The 22,220-nt window shown below is 37.0% G+C and overlaps 1 protein-coding gene across 1 annotated transcript in view; it reads left to right on the top strand.

The window, feature by feature from the left end:
- NBEA (neurobeachin) overlaps positions 1 to 22,220 on the top strand; it is a 685,423-nt gene that overhangs the window by 51,988 nt on the left and 611,215 nt on the right. The window lies entirely within an intron of this gene.

Raw genomic sequence — 22,220 nt, forward strand, 5'->3', positions numbered from 1 at the left:
TGAATCTTGTCTTAAAAGTAGTTTTAAAAATTAAGTATTTATATTTAAAGATATTTTTCCCAAAATTGGTGCGTCATCTGATATAAGGAAAGTTTAGAGTGTGCTGCTACAGAAGGCTCATCAGCACAAAACCAAAGGTGTGGCTCTAGAAAGGGAAGTGACATCTGCTTTGACTGAGGCATGAGTCTCAAGTAGCATCATCATATGACTTTGGCCAGCCATGGATTTTATAGCAGTTACAGCAGAAGGAAGTTGTAAATGATGTGAGTCACATAACATAGCATCAAAGTAACACATAAGTTGAGATTCTTATTTGAATAGAGGTAAGAAATTCTAGTTTCACAATTGTCTAAAATTATGAACAACCTCAAAGGCCTAAAAAGAGTCAGGGCATCCATCAGTATTACAGCTGATAATCACACATTTATGGAGCAAGGATATATACTCTAGGGAGATGCAGACAGTTGCGCAGAATATTCAGAAGGCAAAGTGGAACTTTCTGTTACCTCATGTAGGAAAAAATGGTATATAACCAGAGAGTCTTGCAAACTTTATCTACATAAAAGATGAAATCAGGTTTTTGAAGTAGAATGGTCTTGAACAGTTTGTTTTGTTTTGTTTTTTCAAGTGGTCAGATTTTCCTTTAGCTGGAGTTTGGAGTAAAGGGGTTAGTATGGGCACTGAGTAAGGGCAGTGTAACCCAGAGAACAGTGAGATTTCATACGTCCCAGGCATGAGACAGGTGTGGTATTTCGATCTTTAGAATGGGTACTGAGGTTGCACATATAGTGGTTGTAATTAGGCAGGCATCATTAGGAGGCTGAGGAAGCCTCCAACATTGTTGAAGCCAAGGCTACAGGATGTAGTCAGAGAGGGAAACAAGCTGCTAAGAAATTGAGGGCAAACTATAATAAGAAATTGGGCATTATTTGTTCTCCCGAATCTGAATTGTTGTTGTTAGGTGCTGTCCAGTCGGTTCAGACTCATAGTGACCGTATGCACCACAGAATGAAACACTGCCCAGTCCTGTGCCATCCTCACAATAGTTGTTATGCTTGAGTCCATTGTTGCAGTCACTGTGTCAGTCCATCTCATTGAGGGTCTTCCTCTTTTTCACTGACCCTCTACTTTACCAAGCATGATGTCCTTCTCCAGGGACTGATCCCTCCTGATAACATGTCCAAAGTGTGTAAGATGTAATCTCACCATTCTTCCTTCTAAGGAGCATTCTGGTTGTACTCCTTCCAAGACAGATGTGTTCGTTCTTTGGCAGTCCGTGGTATATTCAATATTCTTCACCAACACCACAATTCAAAGGTGTCAATTCTTCTTCAGTCTTCCTTATTCATTGTCCAGCTTTCGCATGCATATGATGCCATTGAAAATAGCTTGAGTCAGGCGCACCTTAGTCTTCAAGGTGACATCTTTGCTTTTCAACTCTTTAAAGAGGTCTTTTCCAGCAGATTCGTGCAATGCAGTGCATCTTTTGATTTCCTGACTGTTGCTTCCATGAGTGTTGATTGTGGATCCAAGTAAAATGAAATCCTTGACAACTTCAGTCTTTTCTCTGTTTATCATGATGTTGCTTATTGGTCCAGTTGTGAGGATGTTTGTTTTCTTTATGTTGAGGTGTAAACATACTGAAGGCTGTGGTCTTTGATCCTCACCAGTAAGTGCTTCAAGTCCTCTTCACTTTCAGCAAGGTTGTGTCGTCTGCGTATCGCAGGTTGTTAATGAGTCTTCCTCCAATCCTGATGCCCCGTTCTTCTTCATATAGTCCATCTTTTCGGATTATTTGCTCAGCATACAGACTGAATAGGTATGGCGAGAGGATATAACCCTGATGCAGACCTTTCCTGACTTTAAACCAGGCAGTATCCCCTTGTTCTTTCCAAACAACTGCCAGTTGATGTATGTACAGGTTCCTCATGAGTACAATTCAGTGTTCTGGAATTCCAGTTCTTCACAATGTTATCCATAATTTGTTATGATCCACACAATTGAATGCCTTTGCGTAGTCAGTAAAACACAGGTAAACGTCTCTCTGGTATTCTCTGCTTTCAGCACCCCCACATGTCTGAATCTGCATTAGTACATCCTAAATAATTCCTTACTTTTAAAGACAGAAGAAGGTAACAGATTTAATCCATAAAACTCTATACAGGGATTTTGGACAGATCAGGTGAAGGAAAGGTAAACGTCTCTTCAGTTTTCTGGTTCTGTGGTGACAGCACACATCAGTTTTGAAGGGAGATGAGCAATTGTAATATAACTCATTTTCCACCGTCAGCCATTCATGTGTAAGTATGTGCGAATTTCTCAAGCTATTTGGTATGGAGGCATTGAGTTTAGGAAAATGAGAAGTGTTGCTCTCCCGTAGAACTTTGTAACAATTTGCTGAGTCCAGTATATTCTTGGTCAAGTATATTGGAGCATTTGATATGAAAAAACAAATAAGAATTATATACTAGGCTGGTAGGGACGGGTGAAGAAAGTAGAACGAAACTCTGAAATACATAGTAGTATTCAGATGTTTTTTAAAACAACTGGTTGTATTAGTCTGGATTGTCTTAAAAAAAAAAAAAAACCCGCTCCATCAAGTTGATTCCGACTCATATTCGACTCACAGTGACCCTGGAGGATAGAGTGCAACTGCCCCATAGAGTTTCCAAGAAGCGGCTGGTGATTTTAACTCTTTTGGTTAGCAGCCGAGCTCTTAACCACTGCACCACTAGGGTTCCATGAGTTGTCTAGGTGGTAACAGATCAACCCTGAAATCTCAGGGGCTTAACACAATGAAGGTTTATTTATTCCTCGTGTGACCTGGCATACTTGGTTTCTTAGCTGGTACAAACAGTGCCCACATGCTCATTCTGTTTTGCCTGTTAGTGTCACAGTAGCTTGTCTGCCTTTCTGAGTTCTTTCTATAGCTGTGGCTGCAGGAAGGATGGAGGCTTCTTCAGCCTCCATATTAGACGCCTGCTTAACTCTATTTTATAACCTCACCGCCTGTCAGAAAGACGAGAATACCACAGTCAGGGTTAGAAACCAGTTGCCATTGAGTTGATGCCAACTCACGGTGACCCCAAGTTTGTCAGAGTACAACTGTGCTCAGTAGGGTTTTCAGTGGCTAATTTTTCAGAAGTAGATCTCCTGGCCTCTCTTCCAGGGTACCTCTGGGCAAACTTGAAACTCTGACCTTTCAGTTAGCAGCTGAGTGCGTTAACCATTTGTGCCACCCAGGGACTCCAGTGGTTCAGGGTTATAGGTCCCCGTCGTATTTCAGGGTAGTTGATATTCATTGCAGGAGGGGAAAGAGAGACAAGAGAATTATCCATGGGGTTTTCACTGTTGTAGCCCGTAAAAGACTTCTGTTGCCCTTTGTAGATTGACTCACATGGCTCTAGCTGACTTTAAGGAGCTATAAAACGGAGTCTTCTGTGCACCTGAGAAGGGGGACTACGACATGGGAATTAGTCGTAACTAACATTGCTTCTGGTGTATTTGGTTTCTTAGCTGGTAAAATCAGTGGGTTGCAGTGGCTCTTGGTCATATTTATAGTTTCTTGTTACGGAAGGATGCAAAGAATATTGAGTATACGGTCACATAGTAGTATTAAACCTGGCCCTAACCAGCTGATCATATTGAGTCTGTCTCATTAGCATGTTTAGATCAAAAGGTGTAGACTTAGGTACAAGGATTAAAATATATGTATATATATTTTGGGCATTCCAGGTCAGAAGGCGTGAACACACTCCACCCTATTTCTTTCACTGAATGCAAGAATAGAACATGACGTGGAAAGAATCTGTGCAGCAGCTATATGAGCGCTCTGAAAAGTAAATAGTAGCAGCTAGATTAGGGAAGATGAACAGAATTTGAAGTACCTTTGAACTGGTGGCCGGTTCACTTTTTTCCCATCCAGCATTCCTCAGCATGAACTAAATGTGCTGGAAACCTTGAATTAAGCACTGAGTGTAGTGAGACAGAGCCCAGGAGAAACCCTCTAGTTCTAGTGCAGAAGTCCTTCACTAGATTTTCTTTTCGTCACTTCGGTTGCTCATATCCTGGCCCCCAAGCTGTCCTGTCATTCTGGAGGCAGAGGCTCCAACAGGAGCCTGTAGGAGCCAAAACTCTGAAGAAGAAGAAATCTTCCTCTTCTATCAACGGAGCTAGGGCCCCAAGAGGATGGGACAAACCCCTGTTGCTTTTTTTATTTCTGTCTTCCTGCTGGTTGACCCCTGTCTTAGTTTGCTAGTGCTCCGATAACACAAATCCCACAAGTAGGTGGCTTTAAAGGACAGAAATTTATTTTTTCACAATTCTGGAGGCTGAAACACCAAATCAGGGTCTTGGCCAAGCTGATTCCCTCCTTGTTGGTAGCCCCAGGTGCTCCCTGTTCCTTGGCTTGTAGACAGCCCTCTCATGGCATCTGTTTTCTCCCTGTGTCTCTGTGTCCAGTCTGGTCTTCTTATAACTCAGAAGTGATTAGGTTTAGGATCCACCCTACATTGGTTTGACCTCATTAACATAATAAAAGAGAAGCCCTGTTTCCAAACAGGATCACATCCACAGGTACCGGGTTCAGGAATTTGGCACATATTTTGGGGAAGGAGGACAGAGTTCAGTCCACAGCAACCCCCAGTGTGGGCACAGTTATAGCAGTACACAGGAGAGCGGAGCAACGAAAGCCCAGCTTTCTGGCAGTAGACTGAAAGAAGAGCCCAGCACCGGAAGTATCAGGGAGAGAGTGAAATGGAAAGAACTTGGGAAAGTGACCCTAAAAAGTTGTTTATGAACTCACCCCTAGCTGTACACGTGTGGACCTACTCCTGATTTTAAGTTACTAAAGACTTTGAGAACTGAACTAGCTTTTAGACCATCACCCAGATCCAGACTGACTGTGAGGGTTGTATGCGTGGGACAGACTGAATGGCACTCAGAAGCTTCCAAAGCCGAAGTGACATTGTTCACTACAGCTTACAGAGAGACTGTGGACACTTGAGGCCTGAGCCTAACCAGGTTGATTGACCACTAAAATAAAAGTACCAGTATTCCTTATAAGATCTGAATGAGGCAGAGTCTCATCACATAAAATTTAAAATGTCCAGGATACAATCCAAAAATTACTTAACATACAAAGAATCAGAAAATTCTAAACTCTGATGGGAAAAGAAAATCAGCAGGCACCAACGCTGTGATGACAGACAATAGCACACTACAGAGAAAGAAAACTACGGATCAGTATATCCCTCGTGAGCACAGAGACAAAAATCCTCAGCAAAAAATAGTATCCAGTAAATTCAGCAATATGCAAGAAGAATCATATGCTAAAACCATGTGAGTTTGACCCTACAAATGCAGTGCTCATGTAATATTACAAAATTAATCAACTTAATCTGACACATTAATAGTCTAGCAAAGAAAAATCACAAGAACATATAAACTGATGCAGAAAAGGCATTTAACAAAATTCAACATGCTTCCAATACAAAAACTCTCAGCTAACTAGGAAGAGAAGGAGACTTTCTTGGTCTGATAATTGGGCATCTACAGAATCTCTACAACTGAAATCATAGTCAATAGAGAAAGAATAAATACTTTCTCCCTAAGGTTAGAAACAAGGCAATGATGTCCACTCTCACTACTTCTAACATAGTACTAGAGGGTCTAGCCAGTTCAATAAGAAAAAGAAATAAAAGGAATATAGATTGGAAAAGAAAAAAAAAAAAATGGAACTATCGCTATTCACAGATAATACTCATGACTATTTCTGTTGTCTGAATTAAAGAAAAATAATCTTAAGGAATTGAAACACATACACACAAAAACTGTAGTACTGGGTAGCAAGTTTAGCAAGATTATAAGATAAAAGCTTCTGAAAAATAAATCATTTTTATTAGCAATGTGCAATAGGAAACCAAAATGAAAAAAATAATTTCATTAACACTAGCTCTGAAGATTTTAAATATGTCTGTCTAAATCTGACCAATATGTACAGGATCTGTGTGCTGAAAACTACAAACGACTAAGAAAGAAATGAAAGAAGACTAAATAAATGGAGAGATATACCATGTTCAGGGACAGGGAGACAACATAACACAGATGTCAGGTCTCCCCAAAGTGATCTAAAGATTGAACACATCAGAAGATTTTACCAATCAAAATCTCAGCCGAGTCTTAAGATTTACATGGAAAAACAAAGTAACTAGAATAGCTAAAACAATTTTGAAAAAAGAATAAAGCTGGATGATTTATGCTACCCAACTTTAAGACTCACTATAAAGTTATAGTAATGAAGACAGTGTGGTGTTAACAGAAATATTGACCCACATATAAGTGGAATGAAGTAGGGTTCAGAAATACCCCCATACAAATATTGACAGCTGATTCTTGATAAAGGTGCCAAAGCAATCCAATGGAGGAAGGATAGTCAGTCGTAAGCCAAAAAAATGAGGCTCAATCTAAACCTCACAACTTCTATAAAAATTAACTCAAAAATTAATTCTAAATGTAAAACATAAAACTGTAAAACTTTTGGAAGAAAACAAAGAAGAAAACGAAGAAAACATTTGACCTAGGCTAGGCGAAGAGTTCTTAGATATGACACCAAAAACATAATCCATAAAAGAAAAAAATCAATAAATTTGACTTGAACCTCATCAAAGATAATTTTTTTTTTTTTTTGGCAAAAGACACAATAAAAAGACGTGCTACAGATTGGAGAAATATATAGCATATCACTTATCTGACAAAGGATTTGTACCAAGAATATATAAAGAACTTTGAAAATTCAGTAAGAAAATAAACAATCCAATTAAAAATATGGGCAAAAGACTTGAACAGAAAACTTCACCAAAGAGAATATGAGGAATCAAAATAGCACATGATGTTTAACATCACTAGCTAATAGGGAAATGTATATTAAAACAATTACGAGATACTACTATATACCCAGGTGTTGTTGGTTGCTGTTGAGTCAACTCTGAATTACGGCGACCCCATGGTGCAGAGTAGAACTACTCCATAGGGTTTTCAAGAATGTGACCTTTCAGAAGCGGATTGCTAGGCTGTCTTCCGAAACCCCTCTGGGTGGTTTTGAACTGTGGAACTTTTCGGCTAGATAGTTGAACACCTAACTGCACCACCCAGAAGCTCCACACACCCAGTAGAATGTCCAAAATAAACAATGCTGATGGTGCCAAGTGTTGACAAGTGTGCAGAGCAATGCAAACACCTGGTGTCACCCTGGAATATAGTTTGGAAAATAGAACTTTATTGTAAAGTTAAGCATACACTTATCATATAATTTAGCCTTCCTACTCCTGATTGATTGAAGTTGTCAAGGATTTCATTTTACTTGGATCCACAATCAACGCCCATGAAAACAACAGTGAAGAAATCAAAAGACACATTGCATTGGGCAAATCTGCTGCAAAAGACCTCTTTAAAGTGTTAAAAAGCAAGGATGTCACTAAGGTGCATCTGACCCAAACCATGCAGTTTTCAATCACCTCAAATGCATGTGAAAGCTGGGCAATGAACGAGGGAGACCGAAGAAGAATTGACTCCTTTAAATTATGGTGCTGGTGAAGAATATTGAATATACCGTGGACTGCCAGAAGAATGAACAAATCTGTCTTGGAAGAAATACACCCAGAATGCTCCTTAGAAGCAAGGATGGCGAGACTACGTCTCACATACTTTGGACATGTTATCAGGAGGGATCAGTCCCTGGAGAAGGACATCATGCTTGGTAAAGTAGAGGGTCAGCGAGAAAGAGGAAAACCCTCAAGGAGATGAATTGACACAGTGGCTGCAACGATGCGCTCGAGCATAACAACGATTGTGAGGATGAACAGGACAGGGCAGTGTTTCGTTCTGTTGTACATGGGGTTGCTATGAGTCGAAACCGACTGAACGGCACCTAACAACAACTCCTGATATTTATCTGACAAAAATGAACAAAAACTTGTGTTTGCAAAAAAAAAAAAAAAAAAATTTATATGAATGTTTATAGTAGTTCTATCCACAGTTGTGAGAAACTAGATACAACTGAAATGTTCTTTCCAGATAAATGGATTAAAAAAAAACAAAACAAAAACTGTGATACATCCATGCAGTGGAATGCTATTCAACAATTAAAAGGAATACACTTTGCTTTTTCTTATTTAATTTTCTTTTTGGTGAAAATATACACAGCGAAACCTCCCATCGCACAGTTTCTAGACACAATGGTCAGTGACACTGGTTACATTCTTCACATTGTGTCAATATTCCCGTTATTTCTGTTCTAGTTGTCCCACTTCTATTTACTTAATCGCCCTGCTCTCCAACCTTCTTGACTATGCTTTAAAAGTAGTTGTTGACCCTTTAGTCTTACACAGAGAATTAAAAAAAAAGTTTTTTTCATTGAGTTTTTCGTGAAAGTTTACACAGCAAGTTAGGTTCGCATTGGACAGTTTCCACACACATTGCTCAGTGACATTAGTCACATTTATCACAATGTGTCAACATTCTCTTTGTGTTCTGTTTGTTCCATTTCCAGTACTCTACTTTCCCTGCCCCCTTATCTTCTCATCTTTGCTTTTGAGTAATTGTTAACCTTTGGGTCTCATACAAATGGTTTTTAAGTAGAGGACTGATGTTATGGGTAACATTTTTTACTCTGTGTACCACTATGCTGTTTCACTGAAAGATGATCTAAGGGGAATGGCTCGGTTCTAGGTTTAAAGAGTGTCTCAAGGAGTCCTCTGTTTTCTACTATTTGTCTGGCTCTTTTTTTTTTTTTTTTTTTTAAGAATTTGACTTCTGCTCTGCATTTTTCTCCCATTCTATCCAGGACCATCTGTTTTGACCCCAGTCAGAACGGTCAGTGATGATAGCCGGGCACCATCTAGTTCTGGTCTCCTGGTAGATGAGGCTGTGGCTCATATAGACTTGTTTCTTTCTGAGCTTTTGGTTACCTTCTTACTGTTCTGCTCCTGGCAAGTAGAGACCCACAATTATGTCTTAGACAGCTGCCTGCAAGCTTTTAAGACACCAGATGCTACTCATTTCACTAGGATACAGATTATGATTTTTGCAAACTGTGTTATGCCAGTTGACTGAGTTGTACCATGAAATTATGATCCTAAGCTTTCACACTCAGAAAACCAGTCTTGGAAGATGTATGGTTATGTCTGAGGAGTATCCATATTTGTGTCTTCAATGAATATATGTGCCTGCACCCACATATTTGTATTTACACGTACTTACAGATAATTCTAATAACTAAAAACTTATAGATACTTCTCACCAAAAAGTCAGCAGCTTGAATCCACCAGCAGCTCCTTGGAAACCCTATGGGACAGTTCTACTCTGTCCTATGAGGTCTCTATAAGTCAGAATTGACTTGACAGCAACAGGTCTGTTTTTTTTGGTTGTAGATACTTCTGTCTGTTCTTACCTATGTACATACCTGTACCTACTGTATACCAGTATGCCTATACCCGCCCATACATGCTCAAAGGCTCGTTTTTACTTTGGTTGGGGTGGGCTCACTACATTCATATTCAATCTCTCTTTTCCCATCATCAGAAATAACAAGTCTCTGCAATCTAAAGTGTACTTTCCCCTCCCCCTCTTCTCTCCCTGGTAACCACCAATAAGCATTTGTCTCTATCTATATTCTTGTCTTATAATAGAGGGATCATACAATATTTTTCCTTATATGCTTGACTTATTTCACTTTTTAGCATTATGCCCTCCAGGTCCATCCATGTTATATGTTTTGTGGTCTCATCGTTATTCTTTATGGTTGTGTAGTACTCCCTTGTGTGTGTGTACTACAGTTTGCTTGTCCATTCATCCACTGATGGGCTTTTAAGGTCATTTCCATTTATTTGCTATTGTGACTTAAGCAGCAATGAACATAGGCGTGAATAAGTCTATTCTTGTCAGTATTTTTAGGTCTCTAGGGTATATACCTGGCAGTGTGATTGCTGAATATTAGGGTAGTTCTAGTTCTAGTTTTTTTGAGAAAGTGCCATACCTTTTTCCATAGCGACTGTATCATTTTACAGTCCAACCAGCAATGGATAATGGTTCCAATCTCTCCACATCTTCACCAACATTTGTTATTACCTTTTTTTAAATTATTATTATTAGTGACATTGTAGCTGGGGTAAGATGGTATCTCACTGTAGTTTTGATTTGCATCTCTCTAATGGCTAATGATTGTGAACATCTTTTCATACGTTAGTTGGCTGCTTGGATCTCCCCTTTGGTGAAGGTTCTGTTCGTGTCCTTTGTCCATTTTGTGATTAGGTTGTTTGTGTTTTTGCTGTTGTTGTTGCAGTTTTATAGATCTTAGAAATCTGACCCTTATCAGATAAGTCATTTCCAAAGATTTTTTCCCAGTCTGTAGATTGTCTATTTACTCTTTTAATAAAGTCTTCTGATGAGCATAAGTTTTTAATTTTTATGAGGTCCCATCTATCTATTTTGTCTTTTTCTGTTTGTGCATTTGTTATGTTTGTTATCCTATTTTTACAAAAGATTAGGTCTCATTGTTTTCTCCCTATGTTTCCTTCCAGGAATTTTATGGTTTTAGGTTTAACATTTAGGTCTTTGATCCAGTGTGAGTTAGTTTTTGTATATGGTATTAGGTATGGGTCCTGTTTAAGTTTTCTGCAGGTGTGTATTGAGTGTTCCAGCACCATTTATTAAAGAGACTGTTTCTGCTCCACTGAATGAACTATGAGCCCTTGTCAAAAATCAGTTGTCTATAGATGGCTGCATTTAATTCTGAGTTCTCGGTTCTGTTCCACTAGTCTATATGTCTACCATTCAACCAATACCAGACTCTTTCGATTTCAGTGGCTTTATAGTATGTTTTAATATTGGAGAGTAAGAGGCCTCCTGCTTTGTTCTTTTTCTTCAGTATTGCTTTGGCTATTCGGGATTTCCTTCCTTTCTGTATGAAGTTGGTCATTAGTTTTTCTGTTTCAGTAAAGAAGGTTGTTGAGATTTGTTTCAGGATTGCATTGTATTTGTAGATTGCTTTCGGTAGAATTAACATTTTCACTATATTAAGTCTTTTAATTCATGAGTATGTGATACCTTTCCATTTTTATAGGTCTCTTTTAGTCTCTTGTAGTAGTGTTTTATAATTGTCATTGTATAAGTCTTTTATATTCCTGGTTAGGTTAATTCCTACGTATTTTATCAATTCAGTGACTATTGTAAATGGTATTGTTATCTTGATTTCTTTTTGGGAGTAGTCTTTGTTAGTGTAGAGGAACCCACATGATTTTTTGTGTTGACCTTTTACCCTGCAACATTGCTAAATTCTTCTGTTAGTTCCAGAGTTTTCTTATGGAATCTTTAGGGAATTATGTCATCTACAAATAGAGGTAGTTTTACTTCTTTCTGATTTGGATACGTTTTATTTTTCTTTCTTGTCTTATTGCTCTGGCTGGGACTTCAGTACAACGTTGAATAACAGTGACAATAATGGGCATCCTTGTCTTGTTGCCATTCTAAAAGGGAAGGCTCTCAGCATTTCTCCACTGATTATAGTGTTGCTGTTGGTTTTGCATATATGTTCTTAATTATATTGAGAAATTTCCCTTCTGTTCCTATTTTGCTGAGTTTTTATCAAAAAACGGTGTTGAATTGTATCAAATACCTTTTCTGCATTAATTGATATGATCATATGGTTCTTTTCCTTTGTTTTGTATGGTAGATTACATTGATTTTCTTACGTTGAACACCTTTATAATCCTTATAATTTCATGAATCCCACTTGATCACAGTGTATAATTTTTCTGATATGTTGCTGAAATCTGTTGGCTAGAATTTTGTTGAGAAGTTTTGAATGTATGTTCATAAGGGACATTGGTCTGTAATGTTCTTTTTTGTGTGTGGTGTCTTTGCCTGGTTTAGGTATCAGGATTATGCTGGTTTCATAGAAAGAGTTCGGTAGTGTTCCTTCCTCCTCTGTGTTTTTGAAGAGATTGGGTAGGATTGGTATTAACTCTTCTCTGAATGTTTGGTAGATGTCTCCAGTGTAGCCATCTGTCCTGGGCTTTTTTGTTGTTGCTGTTGGCAGTTTTTTGATGACATGTTCAATCTTTTCTTTTGTAATGGGTCTGTTCTAATTTTTTACCTCTGTTTGTGTTAGTTTGGGTAGGTAGTGTGTTTCTAGGAATTTGTGCATTTCATCTAGTTTTCAAATTTGTTGGAGTACTGTTTTTCATATTAATCAGATCTTCTTTATTCTGTTGGATTGGTTGTAATGTTACCAATTTCATTCTAAATTTGGTTATTTGCTTCTTTTTTTTTTTTTTTTTTTTAATTTTGACAGTCTAGCGAGTAGTTTGTCTGTTTTATTAATCCTTTCAAAGAACCAGCTTTTGGTTTTATTGATTCTTTCAATTGTTTTTTATTTTCCTTTTTATTTATTTCTGCCCTGATCTTTATTATTTCCTTTTTTTGGTAACTTTTGGATTATTTAGCTCTTTCCTTTCTTTTTGTTCCAGTTGTCATTTAAGTTAATGATTTTGGATCTTTCTTCTTTTTTAATGTAGGCATTTATTACTATGAATTTCCCTCTGAGTTCTGCTTTTGCTGTGTACCAAAGGTTTTCATTTTCATTTGACTCTAGGATTTTTTTAAATTTCACTTTTGATTTCTTCTATGACCCAATAGTTTTTTAGTAGTGTATTATTTAATTTCCATGTATTTATTTATTTTTTCCTTATTTTTCCTGTTGTTAATTTCTGGCACCATACCGTTATGGTCAGAGAAGATGCTTTGTATGATTTCAGTCTTTTAAAAAAATTTGTTGAGACTTATTTTGTGTCCTAGCATATGATCTGTTCTGGAAAATGATCCATGTGTGCTGGAGAAGAATGTGTATTGTTCTGATGCTGGGTGGAGTGTTCTATATATATCCTTGGGTCCAGTTGGCTTATGGTTTTATTTAAGTTCTCAGTGTCCTTAGTGATCTTATTTTTATATGTTCTGTCTGTAATTGAGAGTGGTGTATTGACATCTCCCACTGTCGTTGTGAAGTTGTGTATTTTTCCTTTCATGTTAGTCAGTATTTGTTTCATGTATTTTAGTGCATTGCTGTCAGGTGCATATATATTTATAATTGTTAAGTCTTCTTGATTGACCCTTTTATTATTGTGTAATATCCTTATTTATCTCTTATAGTATATTTTGATTTAAGGTCTATTTTTCTGATATCGGAGCCCTGGTGGTGCAGTGGTTAAGAGCTATGGCTGCTAAACAAAAGGTTGGCAGTTCAAATCCACCAGCCGCTTCTTGGAAACCTTATGGGGCAGTTCTAGTCTGTCTTATAGGGTCACTGTGAGTTAGAATCAACTTGATGGCAACAGACTTTTTTTTTTTTGGTTTTATCTTATATTAGTATGGCCACCCCTGCTCTTTTTTGTTTACTGGTTGCATGGAGGAGCCCTAGTGGTGCAGTGGTTATGAGCTTAGCTGCTAACCAAAAGGTCGGCAGTTCGAATCCACCAGCTACAACTTGGAAACCCTCTGGGGCAGTTCTGTTCTGTCCTATAGGGTTGCTGAGTCAGAATTGACTTGACAGCAGTGGGTTTAGTTGTTTTGGTTTGGTTGCATGGAATACTTTTCTCCATCCTTTTATTTCCAGTCTGTTTGTGTCCTTATATCTAAGGTGTGTTTCTTATAGCCAGCAAAAGGATGGATCATGTTTTTTATCCATTTTGGGGCGTTTAGACCATTTACATTTAAGGTTATTACTGAAAACAGTGTCTGCCTCATTCATTTTGCTATTTTTTGAGTGTTTCATGGCTTCTTTTTTTTTATTCTGATTTTCTGTTCTTGTTTGTATCTGGCTTTCTTGTGATGAGCCATTTTGCTTTCTTCCTTCAGAAATTTTTTTTTTCTCAGTGATTTGTTAGTGCTTACACATATATTACATTACAGAACTTGCATTTGCAACATTTAACATATGAACAATAGTTAACATACAAACTTAACGTAATAAATCTACTCCTGATTTGTTCCTCCCTCCCCCACTTCTGTTGGTGTGTCTCCACCATAACATCATTATACAAGCTATATTTTATAATTTTACTTTGTACTTATTCTTTGCAAACTTGATGTTGTATTGTTTACAGGATTTAATTATTGAGTTTATTCCCTGAAAATATCATATACTTGGTCCTTATGATTGCCCATGTTGTTGCATTTTTTTGGAAATTTCCCTCTCTCTTCATCTATCTGTCTGTCTGTCTGTCTGTCTATCTATGTTTTCCCCCATATATAGATATGTGTATTTATTTGATTTTCTTCCCGTTCCATTTGGCATAGACTCTCAAGTAATACTTGTAATGCTGGTGTGGTAGTGGCAAATTCCCAGAGCTTCTGTTTGTTTTGAAATGTCTTGATTTCCCCCTTGGTTTTGAATGACAACTTTGCTAGGTAAAGCATTCTTGGTTGACAGTTGATTGCTTTTGTTCAGTATTTTATACACGTCGCTCCATTGTGTCCTGTCCTTTAGAGTTTCTGAGGAGAAATTCATAGTGATTCTTATGAAACACGCTTTGTATGTTATATTGCGTTTTTCTCTTGCTGCTTTCAGAATTCTCTCCTTGTCTTTGGTTTTCAAGAATTTTATTAGGATATGGCAGGAGTTGATCTTTTTGTGTTTTTTTTTAAATTGGGGTTCATGTAGCTTCCTGTATTTGAAGGCTTGGTTCTCTGTTCAGGCCTAGGAAATTCTCTCTGATTATGTCTTGGAAAATGGTTTCTATGCCTTTATTGTTGTCATGGTGCTGTGTGATTCTAATAATTCTAATGTTAGATTTCTTCATTGAATCCCATATTTCCATTTGGGTTTGTTGGCTTTTCTGTGTTCTTTTCTCTTGTTTCTCGTGATACTTGATAAGTTCAGTTATTTTGTCTCAGTTCATTTACTCTGTTTTCTGTCTTTTTGACTCTATTGCTGAGTGTTTCTCTTGCTTTTTAAATTCAGTTGCTTTATTCTTCAGTTTCATTGTTTTGTTTTTGATGTTTTCAGTTTCCTTGTTGAGTCTCTCATTTTTTTCCACCATTTGTTTTCTGATCTCTGCTAATTTGTTTTCTGTGTGTTTTTTGCTTTCTTTAAACGTATTGAGCATAATAGTCTGAAAATTATCAATTCTTTCCATTAGTCTGGCCTCCACAAGAGAAATTTCCTCTTCATGTTTTGCTTTTGATTGGTCTTTCTCTTGTAATTTTGTGTGTTTTACTGCTATTTCTTGTTGAACTTGGGCCATTTTGTTATCTTTTTTTCTTTTTTTTACTTTAAATTTTGTATTCTGGTATTTGTGGGAAAATTTTCTGATTGGGCACCCTGGTAACACAGTAGCCAAGTGCTTGGCTGCCCACTGAAAGGCCAGGCCCACACCCACCAACTGCTCCGAGGGAGGAAGATGCGACAGCCCGCCTCCACAAAGACTCACAGCCTGGGAACCCCACAGGGCACCTCCTTTCCACCCCACAGGGTCTCTATGAGTCAGAATTGACCCAACTTCCGTGGGCTTGGTATTTTCACCTGAGAACCACTAGAGGACACTCTATAATCCTTAGGTTTTTTTCAGTGCTGATCCAGGAATTCTGAATGCTCTGTCTCTGGAATTCAGTATGCATGCGTTGAGGGTAGGGGGTGTTTAGCTGGTTGTAGGTGCTGACATAAGCGATGGGGCTTGACTTCCCTGTGGGAAAAGTAGGGCCTTCTCTATGTCTTTCCATCATGGGTGCCCCTGCACAGGCTCTCCCACGGTGTCCTGCTGTGTGCAGGGAGTCAGCTGTTTCTCTCTATGTTGCTCATCTGTCCGAAGAGTTCCCCTCACCCTCCTGCCCTTGCAGTTCCTCCTGGTTCTAGTACCCATCTGTCTGGGGCCTCAGCAAGATTCTACAGCACTCTCTCATGGCATCATGGTCTCCCTTCACCTTCTCCCAGCTGTGTGGTGCAGAAATCCCCATGGCCAATCAGTGCCACCTTAAAAAATCAGGCTATAGCTTCTTCAGATTCGCTCCCTTTCTGTGTTCCCTGTTTGAGGTGTCTCCCAGCCCCAGCCCAAAATAACTGTGATGAGCGAGTGGTCACAATGTTAGCAAGTAGGTTCTCCCAGCTTCTGTGCTGTCCTTGCTCCTCTGTCCTGCTTCTGTACTCCCCCCAACTCTCCAACACCTCAACTGCCATCTGGAGTTCTGTTTTGATTGGTTGTTCTGTGGGTCACTTGCTGGAGGAGTAAATAGGAGTGTCGACTCACTTCGTCATCTTGCTGTGCCCTTGATAATTTTTTTTTAAAAGAAATGCAATACTCAGAGAAGGAACAAACTCTTGATATGGGCAGCTTCTTGGATGAATCTCAAAGGTAATATGCTGAACTTAAGAAGGGAGTCTTGAAAGGTTACATACTGTATGATTGTGTTATATAGCATTTTTGAAATGTCAAAATTGTGATAGGGAAGCATTAAGTAGTAACTGGGTGTTAGAGGTATGGGGGTGTGGCTGTAAAGGAATACGGATAAGACAGTTTTCTTGGGGTGATTGACATGGTCTCTATCTTAAATGTGGTGATGGTTATACAAATCTGTACACCTGTTAACATTATCGGACAAGAAAGAAAGAAAAAGTCAGTTTTACTGCATGATTATTTAAAAAACAAAACTAATTTTAAAGAAGAATAGAAAATATCTGAGGTGTATGTAAAGCCTACATATCAAATACTTATTCCTGCTTTCTATGTAGTCACCTATTTTTATTTTCTTCGATTTGTTAGTTTTGGCATTATGTTATATAGACAGAGGCTTGGCCGAAAGTAGAGCCAGCACCAGGATAAAGGGTTGGCCACCATCTAGCCTCCCTCCTGTAGCAAGTTTTGACCTTAAAAGCCATTAGAGTATGCAGAGGTAGCTAAGATCACGTGTGATTATAACATGGTATAACAATCTCAATTTTTTCTTTCCAATTTTGAACTTCTTAGATTCTCCTTAGATGTTAGCAAGTTACATCATTAAGTTTCTAAAGTATTCATGTATGTACAGATGTGTACATGATTACTATAGTGGTGCTGCCATTTGTAAAATGTCCAGGAAGTTTTCATAACAGGGCCTCATACATTTAGAGAATTGCAAGGGTTTGTGTATCATTTTGAGTTAAACTGCAGTACTATTAGACTTTGAGGGCTGTTCTTTTACATTTGAATGCTTTTAATAAATATTAAATGATATTGAATATTTATAGGGAATTATGAAATGAGCTGATTAGGAAATGAGCTGTTTTATTCTCAAACTATGTAAATCCTGTTAGATAGTAATGGCAATATATAACAATTTAGGGGGTTTAAAATTAATTCCTTTACATGTATGAATTTTAAAATTTTGTTTCCTTCGTTATACAGATTTTGAAACATTTCAGTCACACTTGGTTAAGAGGTTGGCTGCTAACCAAATGATTGGCAGTTCGAATCCATCAGCCACTCTTTGTGAACACTATGGGTCAGTTCTACCCTGTCCTATAGGGTCGCTATGAGTCGCAGTTGACTCGATGGCAATGGGTTTGGTTTGGTTTTTTATAAACTTTGATTTTTTTTTAATATAATGTGTTTTGTGAGAAATAACATAGGCTGATGAAACATAAAATAAGTTCTGTTAAATGTGAAAGGAAGGTATAAATGTGTAATAACCTGATGACATCTACCAGGGCCTCTAAAGAATGAACGCTCTGAAATATGGATGAGAGTGGTAGCAATTACGTTTGTCAGGTATCTTTCTTCCTTATAGAGCTGAAGGAGGGTAGAAATTACTGAGGAGAGATTTCATGGTCAGGGAGAGGTTTAGTGATTTCATGTGCTACTTATCCTATGTATTCCATCTGTCCTCACATTTTGGTTGCCTTTCACTATTTTTCCTTATTTGACTCTGCAGATGAATATTCATTTCACTTATTTCTGCACATACCACTTGATGTCTAAACTGATGAATAGGACAGTTTGCATGTCTGCATTCACTGTCTATGGAGTAAGTCATCTTCTCTGAGATATTATCTTCAGGAGTACATTTTCCAAAAGTAACTGCCAAATGTACCTGGAGTTGAAATTTTTGGCTTAGACCTTTCTGATTTTGAACTATGAAGGAGTTTAACTCTTGTAATTTATAGTGAGAAGGAGCCCTGGTGGCACAGTGGTAAAAGCGCTGGACTGCTATCCAAAAGATCAGCGATTTGAAACCACCACTGGCTCCACGGGAGAAAGATGTGACAGTCTGCGTCCTTAGAAATTTACAACCTTGGAAACCCTACGGAGTCACTATGAGTTGTAATCAGCTCTACTGGCAGTTGGTTTGGTCACTGGAAATTGTCTTGGGTATGAAATTATCTGCGGTGTGGACTCTAGTTGATTTCTTTTACAGTTTTATTCCTACTAAGATCACTGTCATCTAGGGAGAGTTCTGTCCTGAAAGAAATAGCTGAGTAACTATGCTATTTCATATTTACATCATTTTAAACATCTTTTGCAAGATTTCAATACTGAATTAGACTGCCTATAAAATGAAACTGTCTGCAAAAGCCAAAATATTCTTTCTACTGACTGGTACCTTCAATCTTCTTTGGAACTTCACTACTTCTAAACTTGTTCTGGCCGTTACTTTGCCTGTAGTATTTCTTAAGAGACTAAAATGTCCTGTTAAAAGGTGGGGGAGGCTTCCTTTTCAACGTGGGGGAATCTGTAATTTTTACATTATTTGCTTCCATTCTTCTTAAAAAGATGTTTGTTTAAAAAGTCCATGTAGATGTGGGACTTTGCTTGTTCCAGCACAAAGCTTATTGAACTGCCAATTTATGTTTACGAAGAGCTCCTCTTGAACTGAGCTTACGTTCTGCATTCATTCTGAGTCATCTCAGTTATAAACTAGGTGCCTTTTATGATATATTGTATCCTCAAATAAGTGAACATACCTCACAGATAATTAAAACTTTTTCTATCACGTTACATTAGTTATCTACATTTCTTATTTTAATAAAATCTAATAATGGATCAATTGAAATGGATAGTTATATTAAAATCAAATCAAAACCTATATTTACATAAATTTTAATGAAACCTAAATGTGGTGTATATTTTTATTAGAAACAGAAATGAGTTGTGTTCATGCATAGTTACTGAATACTCTCTGCTATTTGTTGTATTCTCTAACACTGTAAGCCAGAGAGCACTGGAGACATAATAAATACACTAAGGCATTAGAGGTGTTATCATACTATTTCCTTGATTGTTTTTAAAGATCTAGCCCTTTACATGTATGAGACTTGGAACAAATATTATTTCCTAACTTAATTGAAGCTTGGTAAGAGTTAGAAGATGGTAATTATTTTTAAGAAAAAAAAAAAAAAAAACCTCTGTAGATTATGTCTGCCATTTTCCTTAAGAGGAGACAAGATGGAACCCTATCCATTCCTGACATAGAATTGCTACTAACAGGATCTTATAGAACATGATATGATATAGCTCTGTCTATTGAAAAGTTTAGCAATTTTATATCATAAGATAAAAATCAGCACACTGTTTGCCTATCAACTATGAAATATTCCTCTGAAAATCTGATCCTAGATATTGCTATACTTTTCAAGAGAATGTTCTATGTTGTGTATTAGTTCTGGCTGACATAGATACTTGATTTTTGGTTTATCGTATACATTTAGATCCTCTACAGATGAACTGATGTGTTCTAGACAGGAAGTGGTATGTAGGAGATATAGGAATGGGCTGAAGTATCCTTTATATTTGCCTTTGTATCTAGGGGAGTTGGAAATAGGCAAGAATGGAGAGATTTTGTATGGCAGTACACAGAATTTTGCAAGTTTATTGTGAGCCCTGCAACAATCCGATGCATTTTAGTTACTGGTAAGTTTGTTAAATTATGTTTGAAAATGTACACCTTCGAAGATGGCCATCTAATTACTATTACGTCCACCATGTTAAATATAACTTATTTTAAAGATTCTTTGCAAAGGTATAGTATTGCTATTGCATTGGGTTTTAGGTATAAATTAAAAGAACGTTTGTTAGTGAATGCATTTGACTTTTCATTAGTTGTCATGGTTAATACTGAAATGAAATTAACGTTACATGGATACAATAGTCATGTGTTACGATTTTAGAATAATAATAAAAGTAATATCTCTGTTTCTGTAATGTAACTCCAGTGTAGAAGTCTGAGGGAATTCATTAGATGTTTGAGAAACATTACTCCTTCTCACATAAAAGAATAAGAAAGTCCATGGCATCCTAGTAATTTTATATGGTTCTGAATAGGAAGGTGATTTATTGTAAGCAGTGCTTTTTTTCCTGTTCTTTCATGGACTGTGGAGCTTATAGGGAGGCATTTCTTGTCTTTCTTTTTGGCAATGCTAATGTTTAGAAAAGGAGTCCTTGGGTGGTGCAAATTGTTAAGTGCTGGACTACTAACCAAAAGGTTGGCGGTTCAAACCCACTCAGAGGTGCCTTGGAAGTAAGGCCTGGCAGTCTGCTTCTGAAAGGTCACAGCCTCGAAAACCCTATGGAGCACAGTTCTACTCTGCACCTGGGGTTGCCATGAGTCAGAATCGACTGGCTGACACTAACAACAACAGTGTTTAAGAATCCTAGTCATCTTTCTCCCGGTAGAATTCCATGAACAGATTGGGAAATAGTGTAATCTCTATAAAACTGTTTTCTTTATTCTTCTCAATTATTTAGACGGAAGTGTTAGGTGTAATAGTACATAAGCAGTTATTTGTGAGGTGACCTTGACTATTGATTTAATTAATTTAAAATGGAACAGATTGTTTATTAGCTGTGCTTCTCTACAAAAATATTTTAAAAAATTCAAGGGATTCCTCGGTAGTTATGTTTTTCTTGTAAAAGTCTAACTTTGACTTAAGAACAAATAAAAGAATATCATTGATTCATAAGACAGTATTATTTTTCTTTTCTTTCTTTCTGTTTTTTTGGTTTAAAGCAGTAGGGCCAGTTAATATAATTGAATTTTAATTTCCTATAATGAAGTAATTTGTTTCTTGATACCTTTTTTTTAAATTTAGCTGATATCATGTCATCCACCAAACTGTCAATTTTTAAAATAATAGTAATTTTGTTATTAATTCTTGTTATGAGAAATTTTATGATTTGAACAAGAATAGTCACATTATCAAGGAAAGTGTTATTTATCAGTCCTGTTGAAACTAGAAAAGCTTTTTAGCTTTTTAAAGATCGAGCAGAGGGTAGAATAATTTCAGATTCTTTTTAGGATTTAATAATTTTCAAGTTTTCTCATTGCTAAATTTTCTTCATTGCTTAAAAAAAAGTACTTCTGCGTTTGAAATATATTTAGAATTTTGTGGTTTTATCCTTTCTTGTGAATATTAATAAGCAATTTAGAGTACAGATAAAACACTATAAATAGATACTATTTTTATTGCTGATAAAGTTTAGTTTATAGCCATTTATTGTTATAAACTACAGTAAAGATACACAACAAAGGAATATGTGTTTTCTTATTAAGAATAGTATACTCATGTATCAATGCTGCTGGCTGGAAATTGTTGTCCTGTGTAACTCTGTGAAGTAATACATTATTAAAGTTTAATTAAAATGCGATCATTCATTTTTCGTTTGTTTCTTTATTCATTCATTCAACAGACATATCAGGTGCTTGACCTTTGGTACATATCATTGTGTGCTTTTGTCTGTTTGTGTACATTGGCAATTAATTGCCACTTTTCATTTCAACATTACGTAAATTATTTTCTCTGCTCTCGTGAATTTTCCTGAGGGCATACTTGGACATAAGATCAATGACATGCTGCATATTTCTCTGAATTTAAAAAAAAAAAAATGTAAGTTGTTTTTTAAAAAGGCATAAATAAAAAGCTTATATAAAAAATAGGCGTGTTCCTCCAAAGTAATACTGTGTACAGATTTAATATTCCCTAATACGGCATGTTATTAAAAAGAATATTGTGGTAAAGTCTTTACTATGGAGAAGTGACATGCTTATGTGTGTTTCTTATATTAGATTTACTTAACGCAGGGATATGGATAATATGTCTATAGATATACTTTGACGTTTTACTTGTGGGTTATAAAGAAACTATACAGTTGTGACTCAGTTTTTGATATGGAATTTTAAAGGGATAAAACTAGTTTTCTCAA

The sequence above is a fragment of the Trichechus manatus genome, unplaced genomic scaffold, assembly GCF_000243295.1.
Source record: "Trichechus manatus latirostris isolate Lorelei unplaced genomic scaffold, TriManLat1.0 scaffold00153, whole genome shotgun sequence".
NCBI lineage: Eukaryota > Metazoa > Chordata > Mammalia > Sirenia > Trichechidae > Trichechus > Trichechus manatus.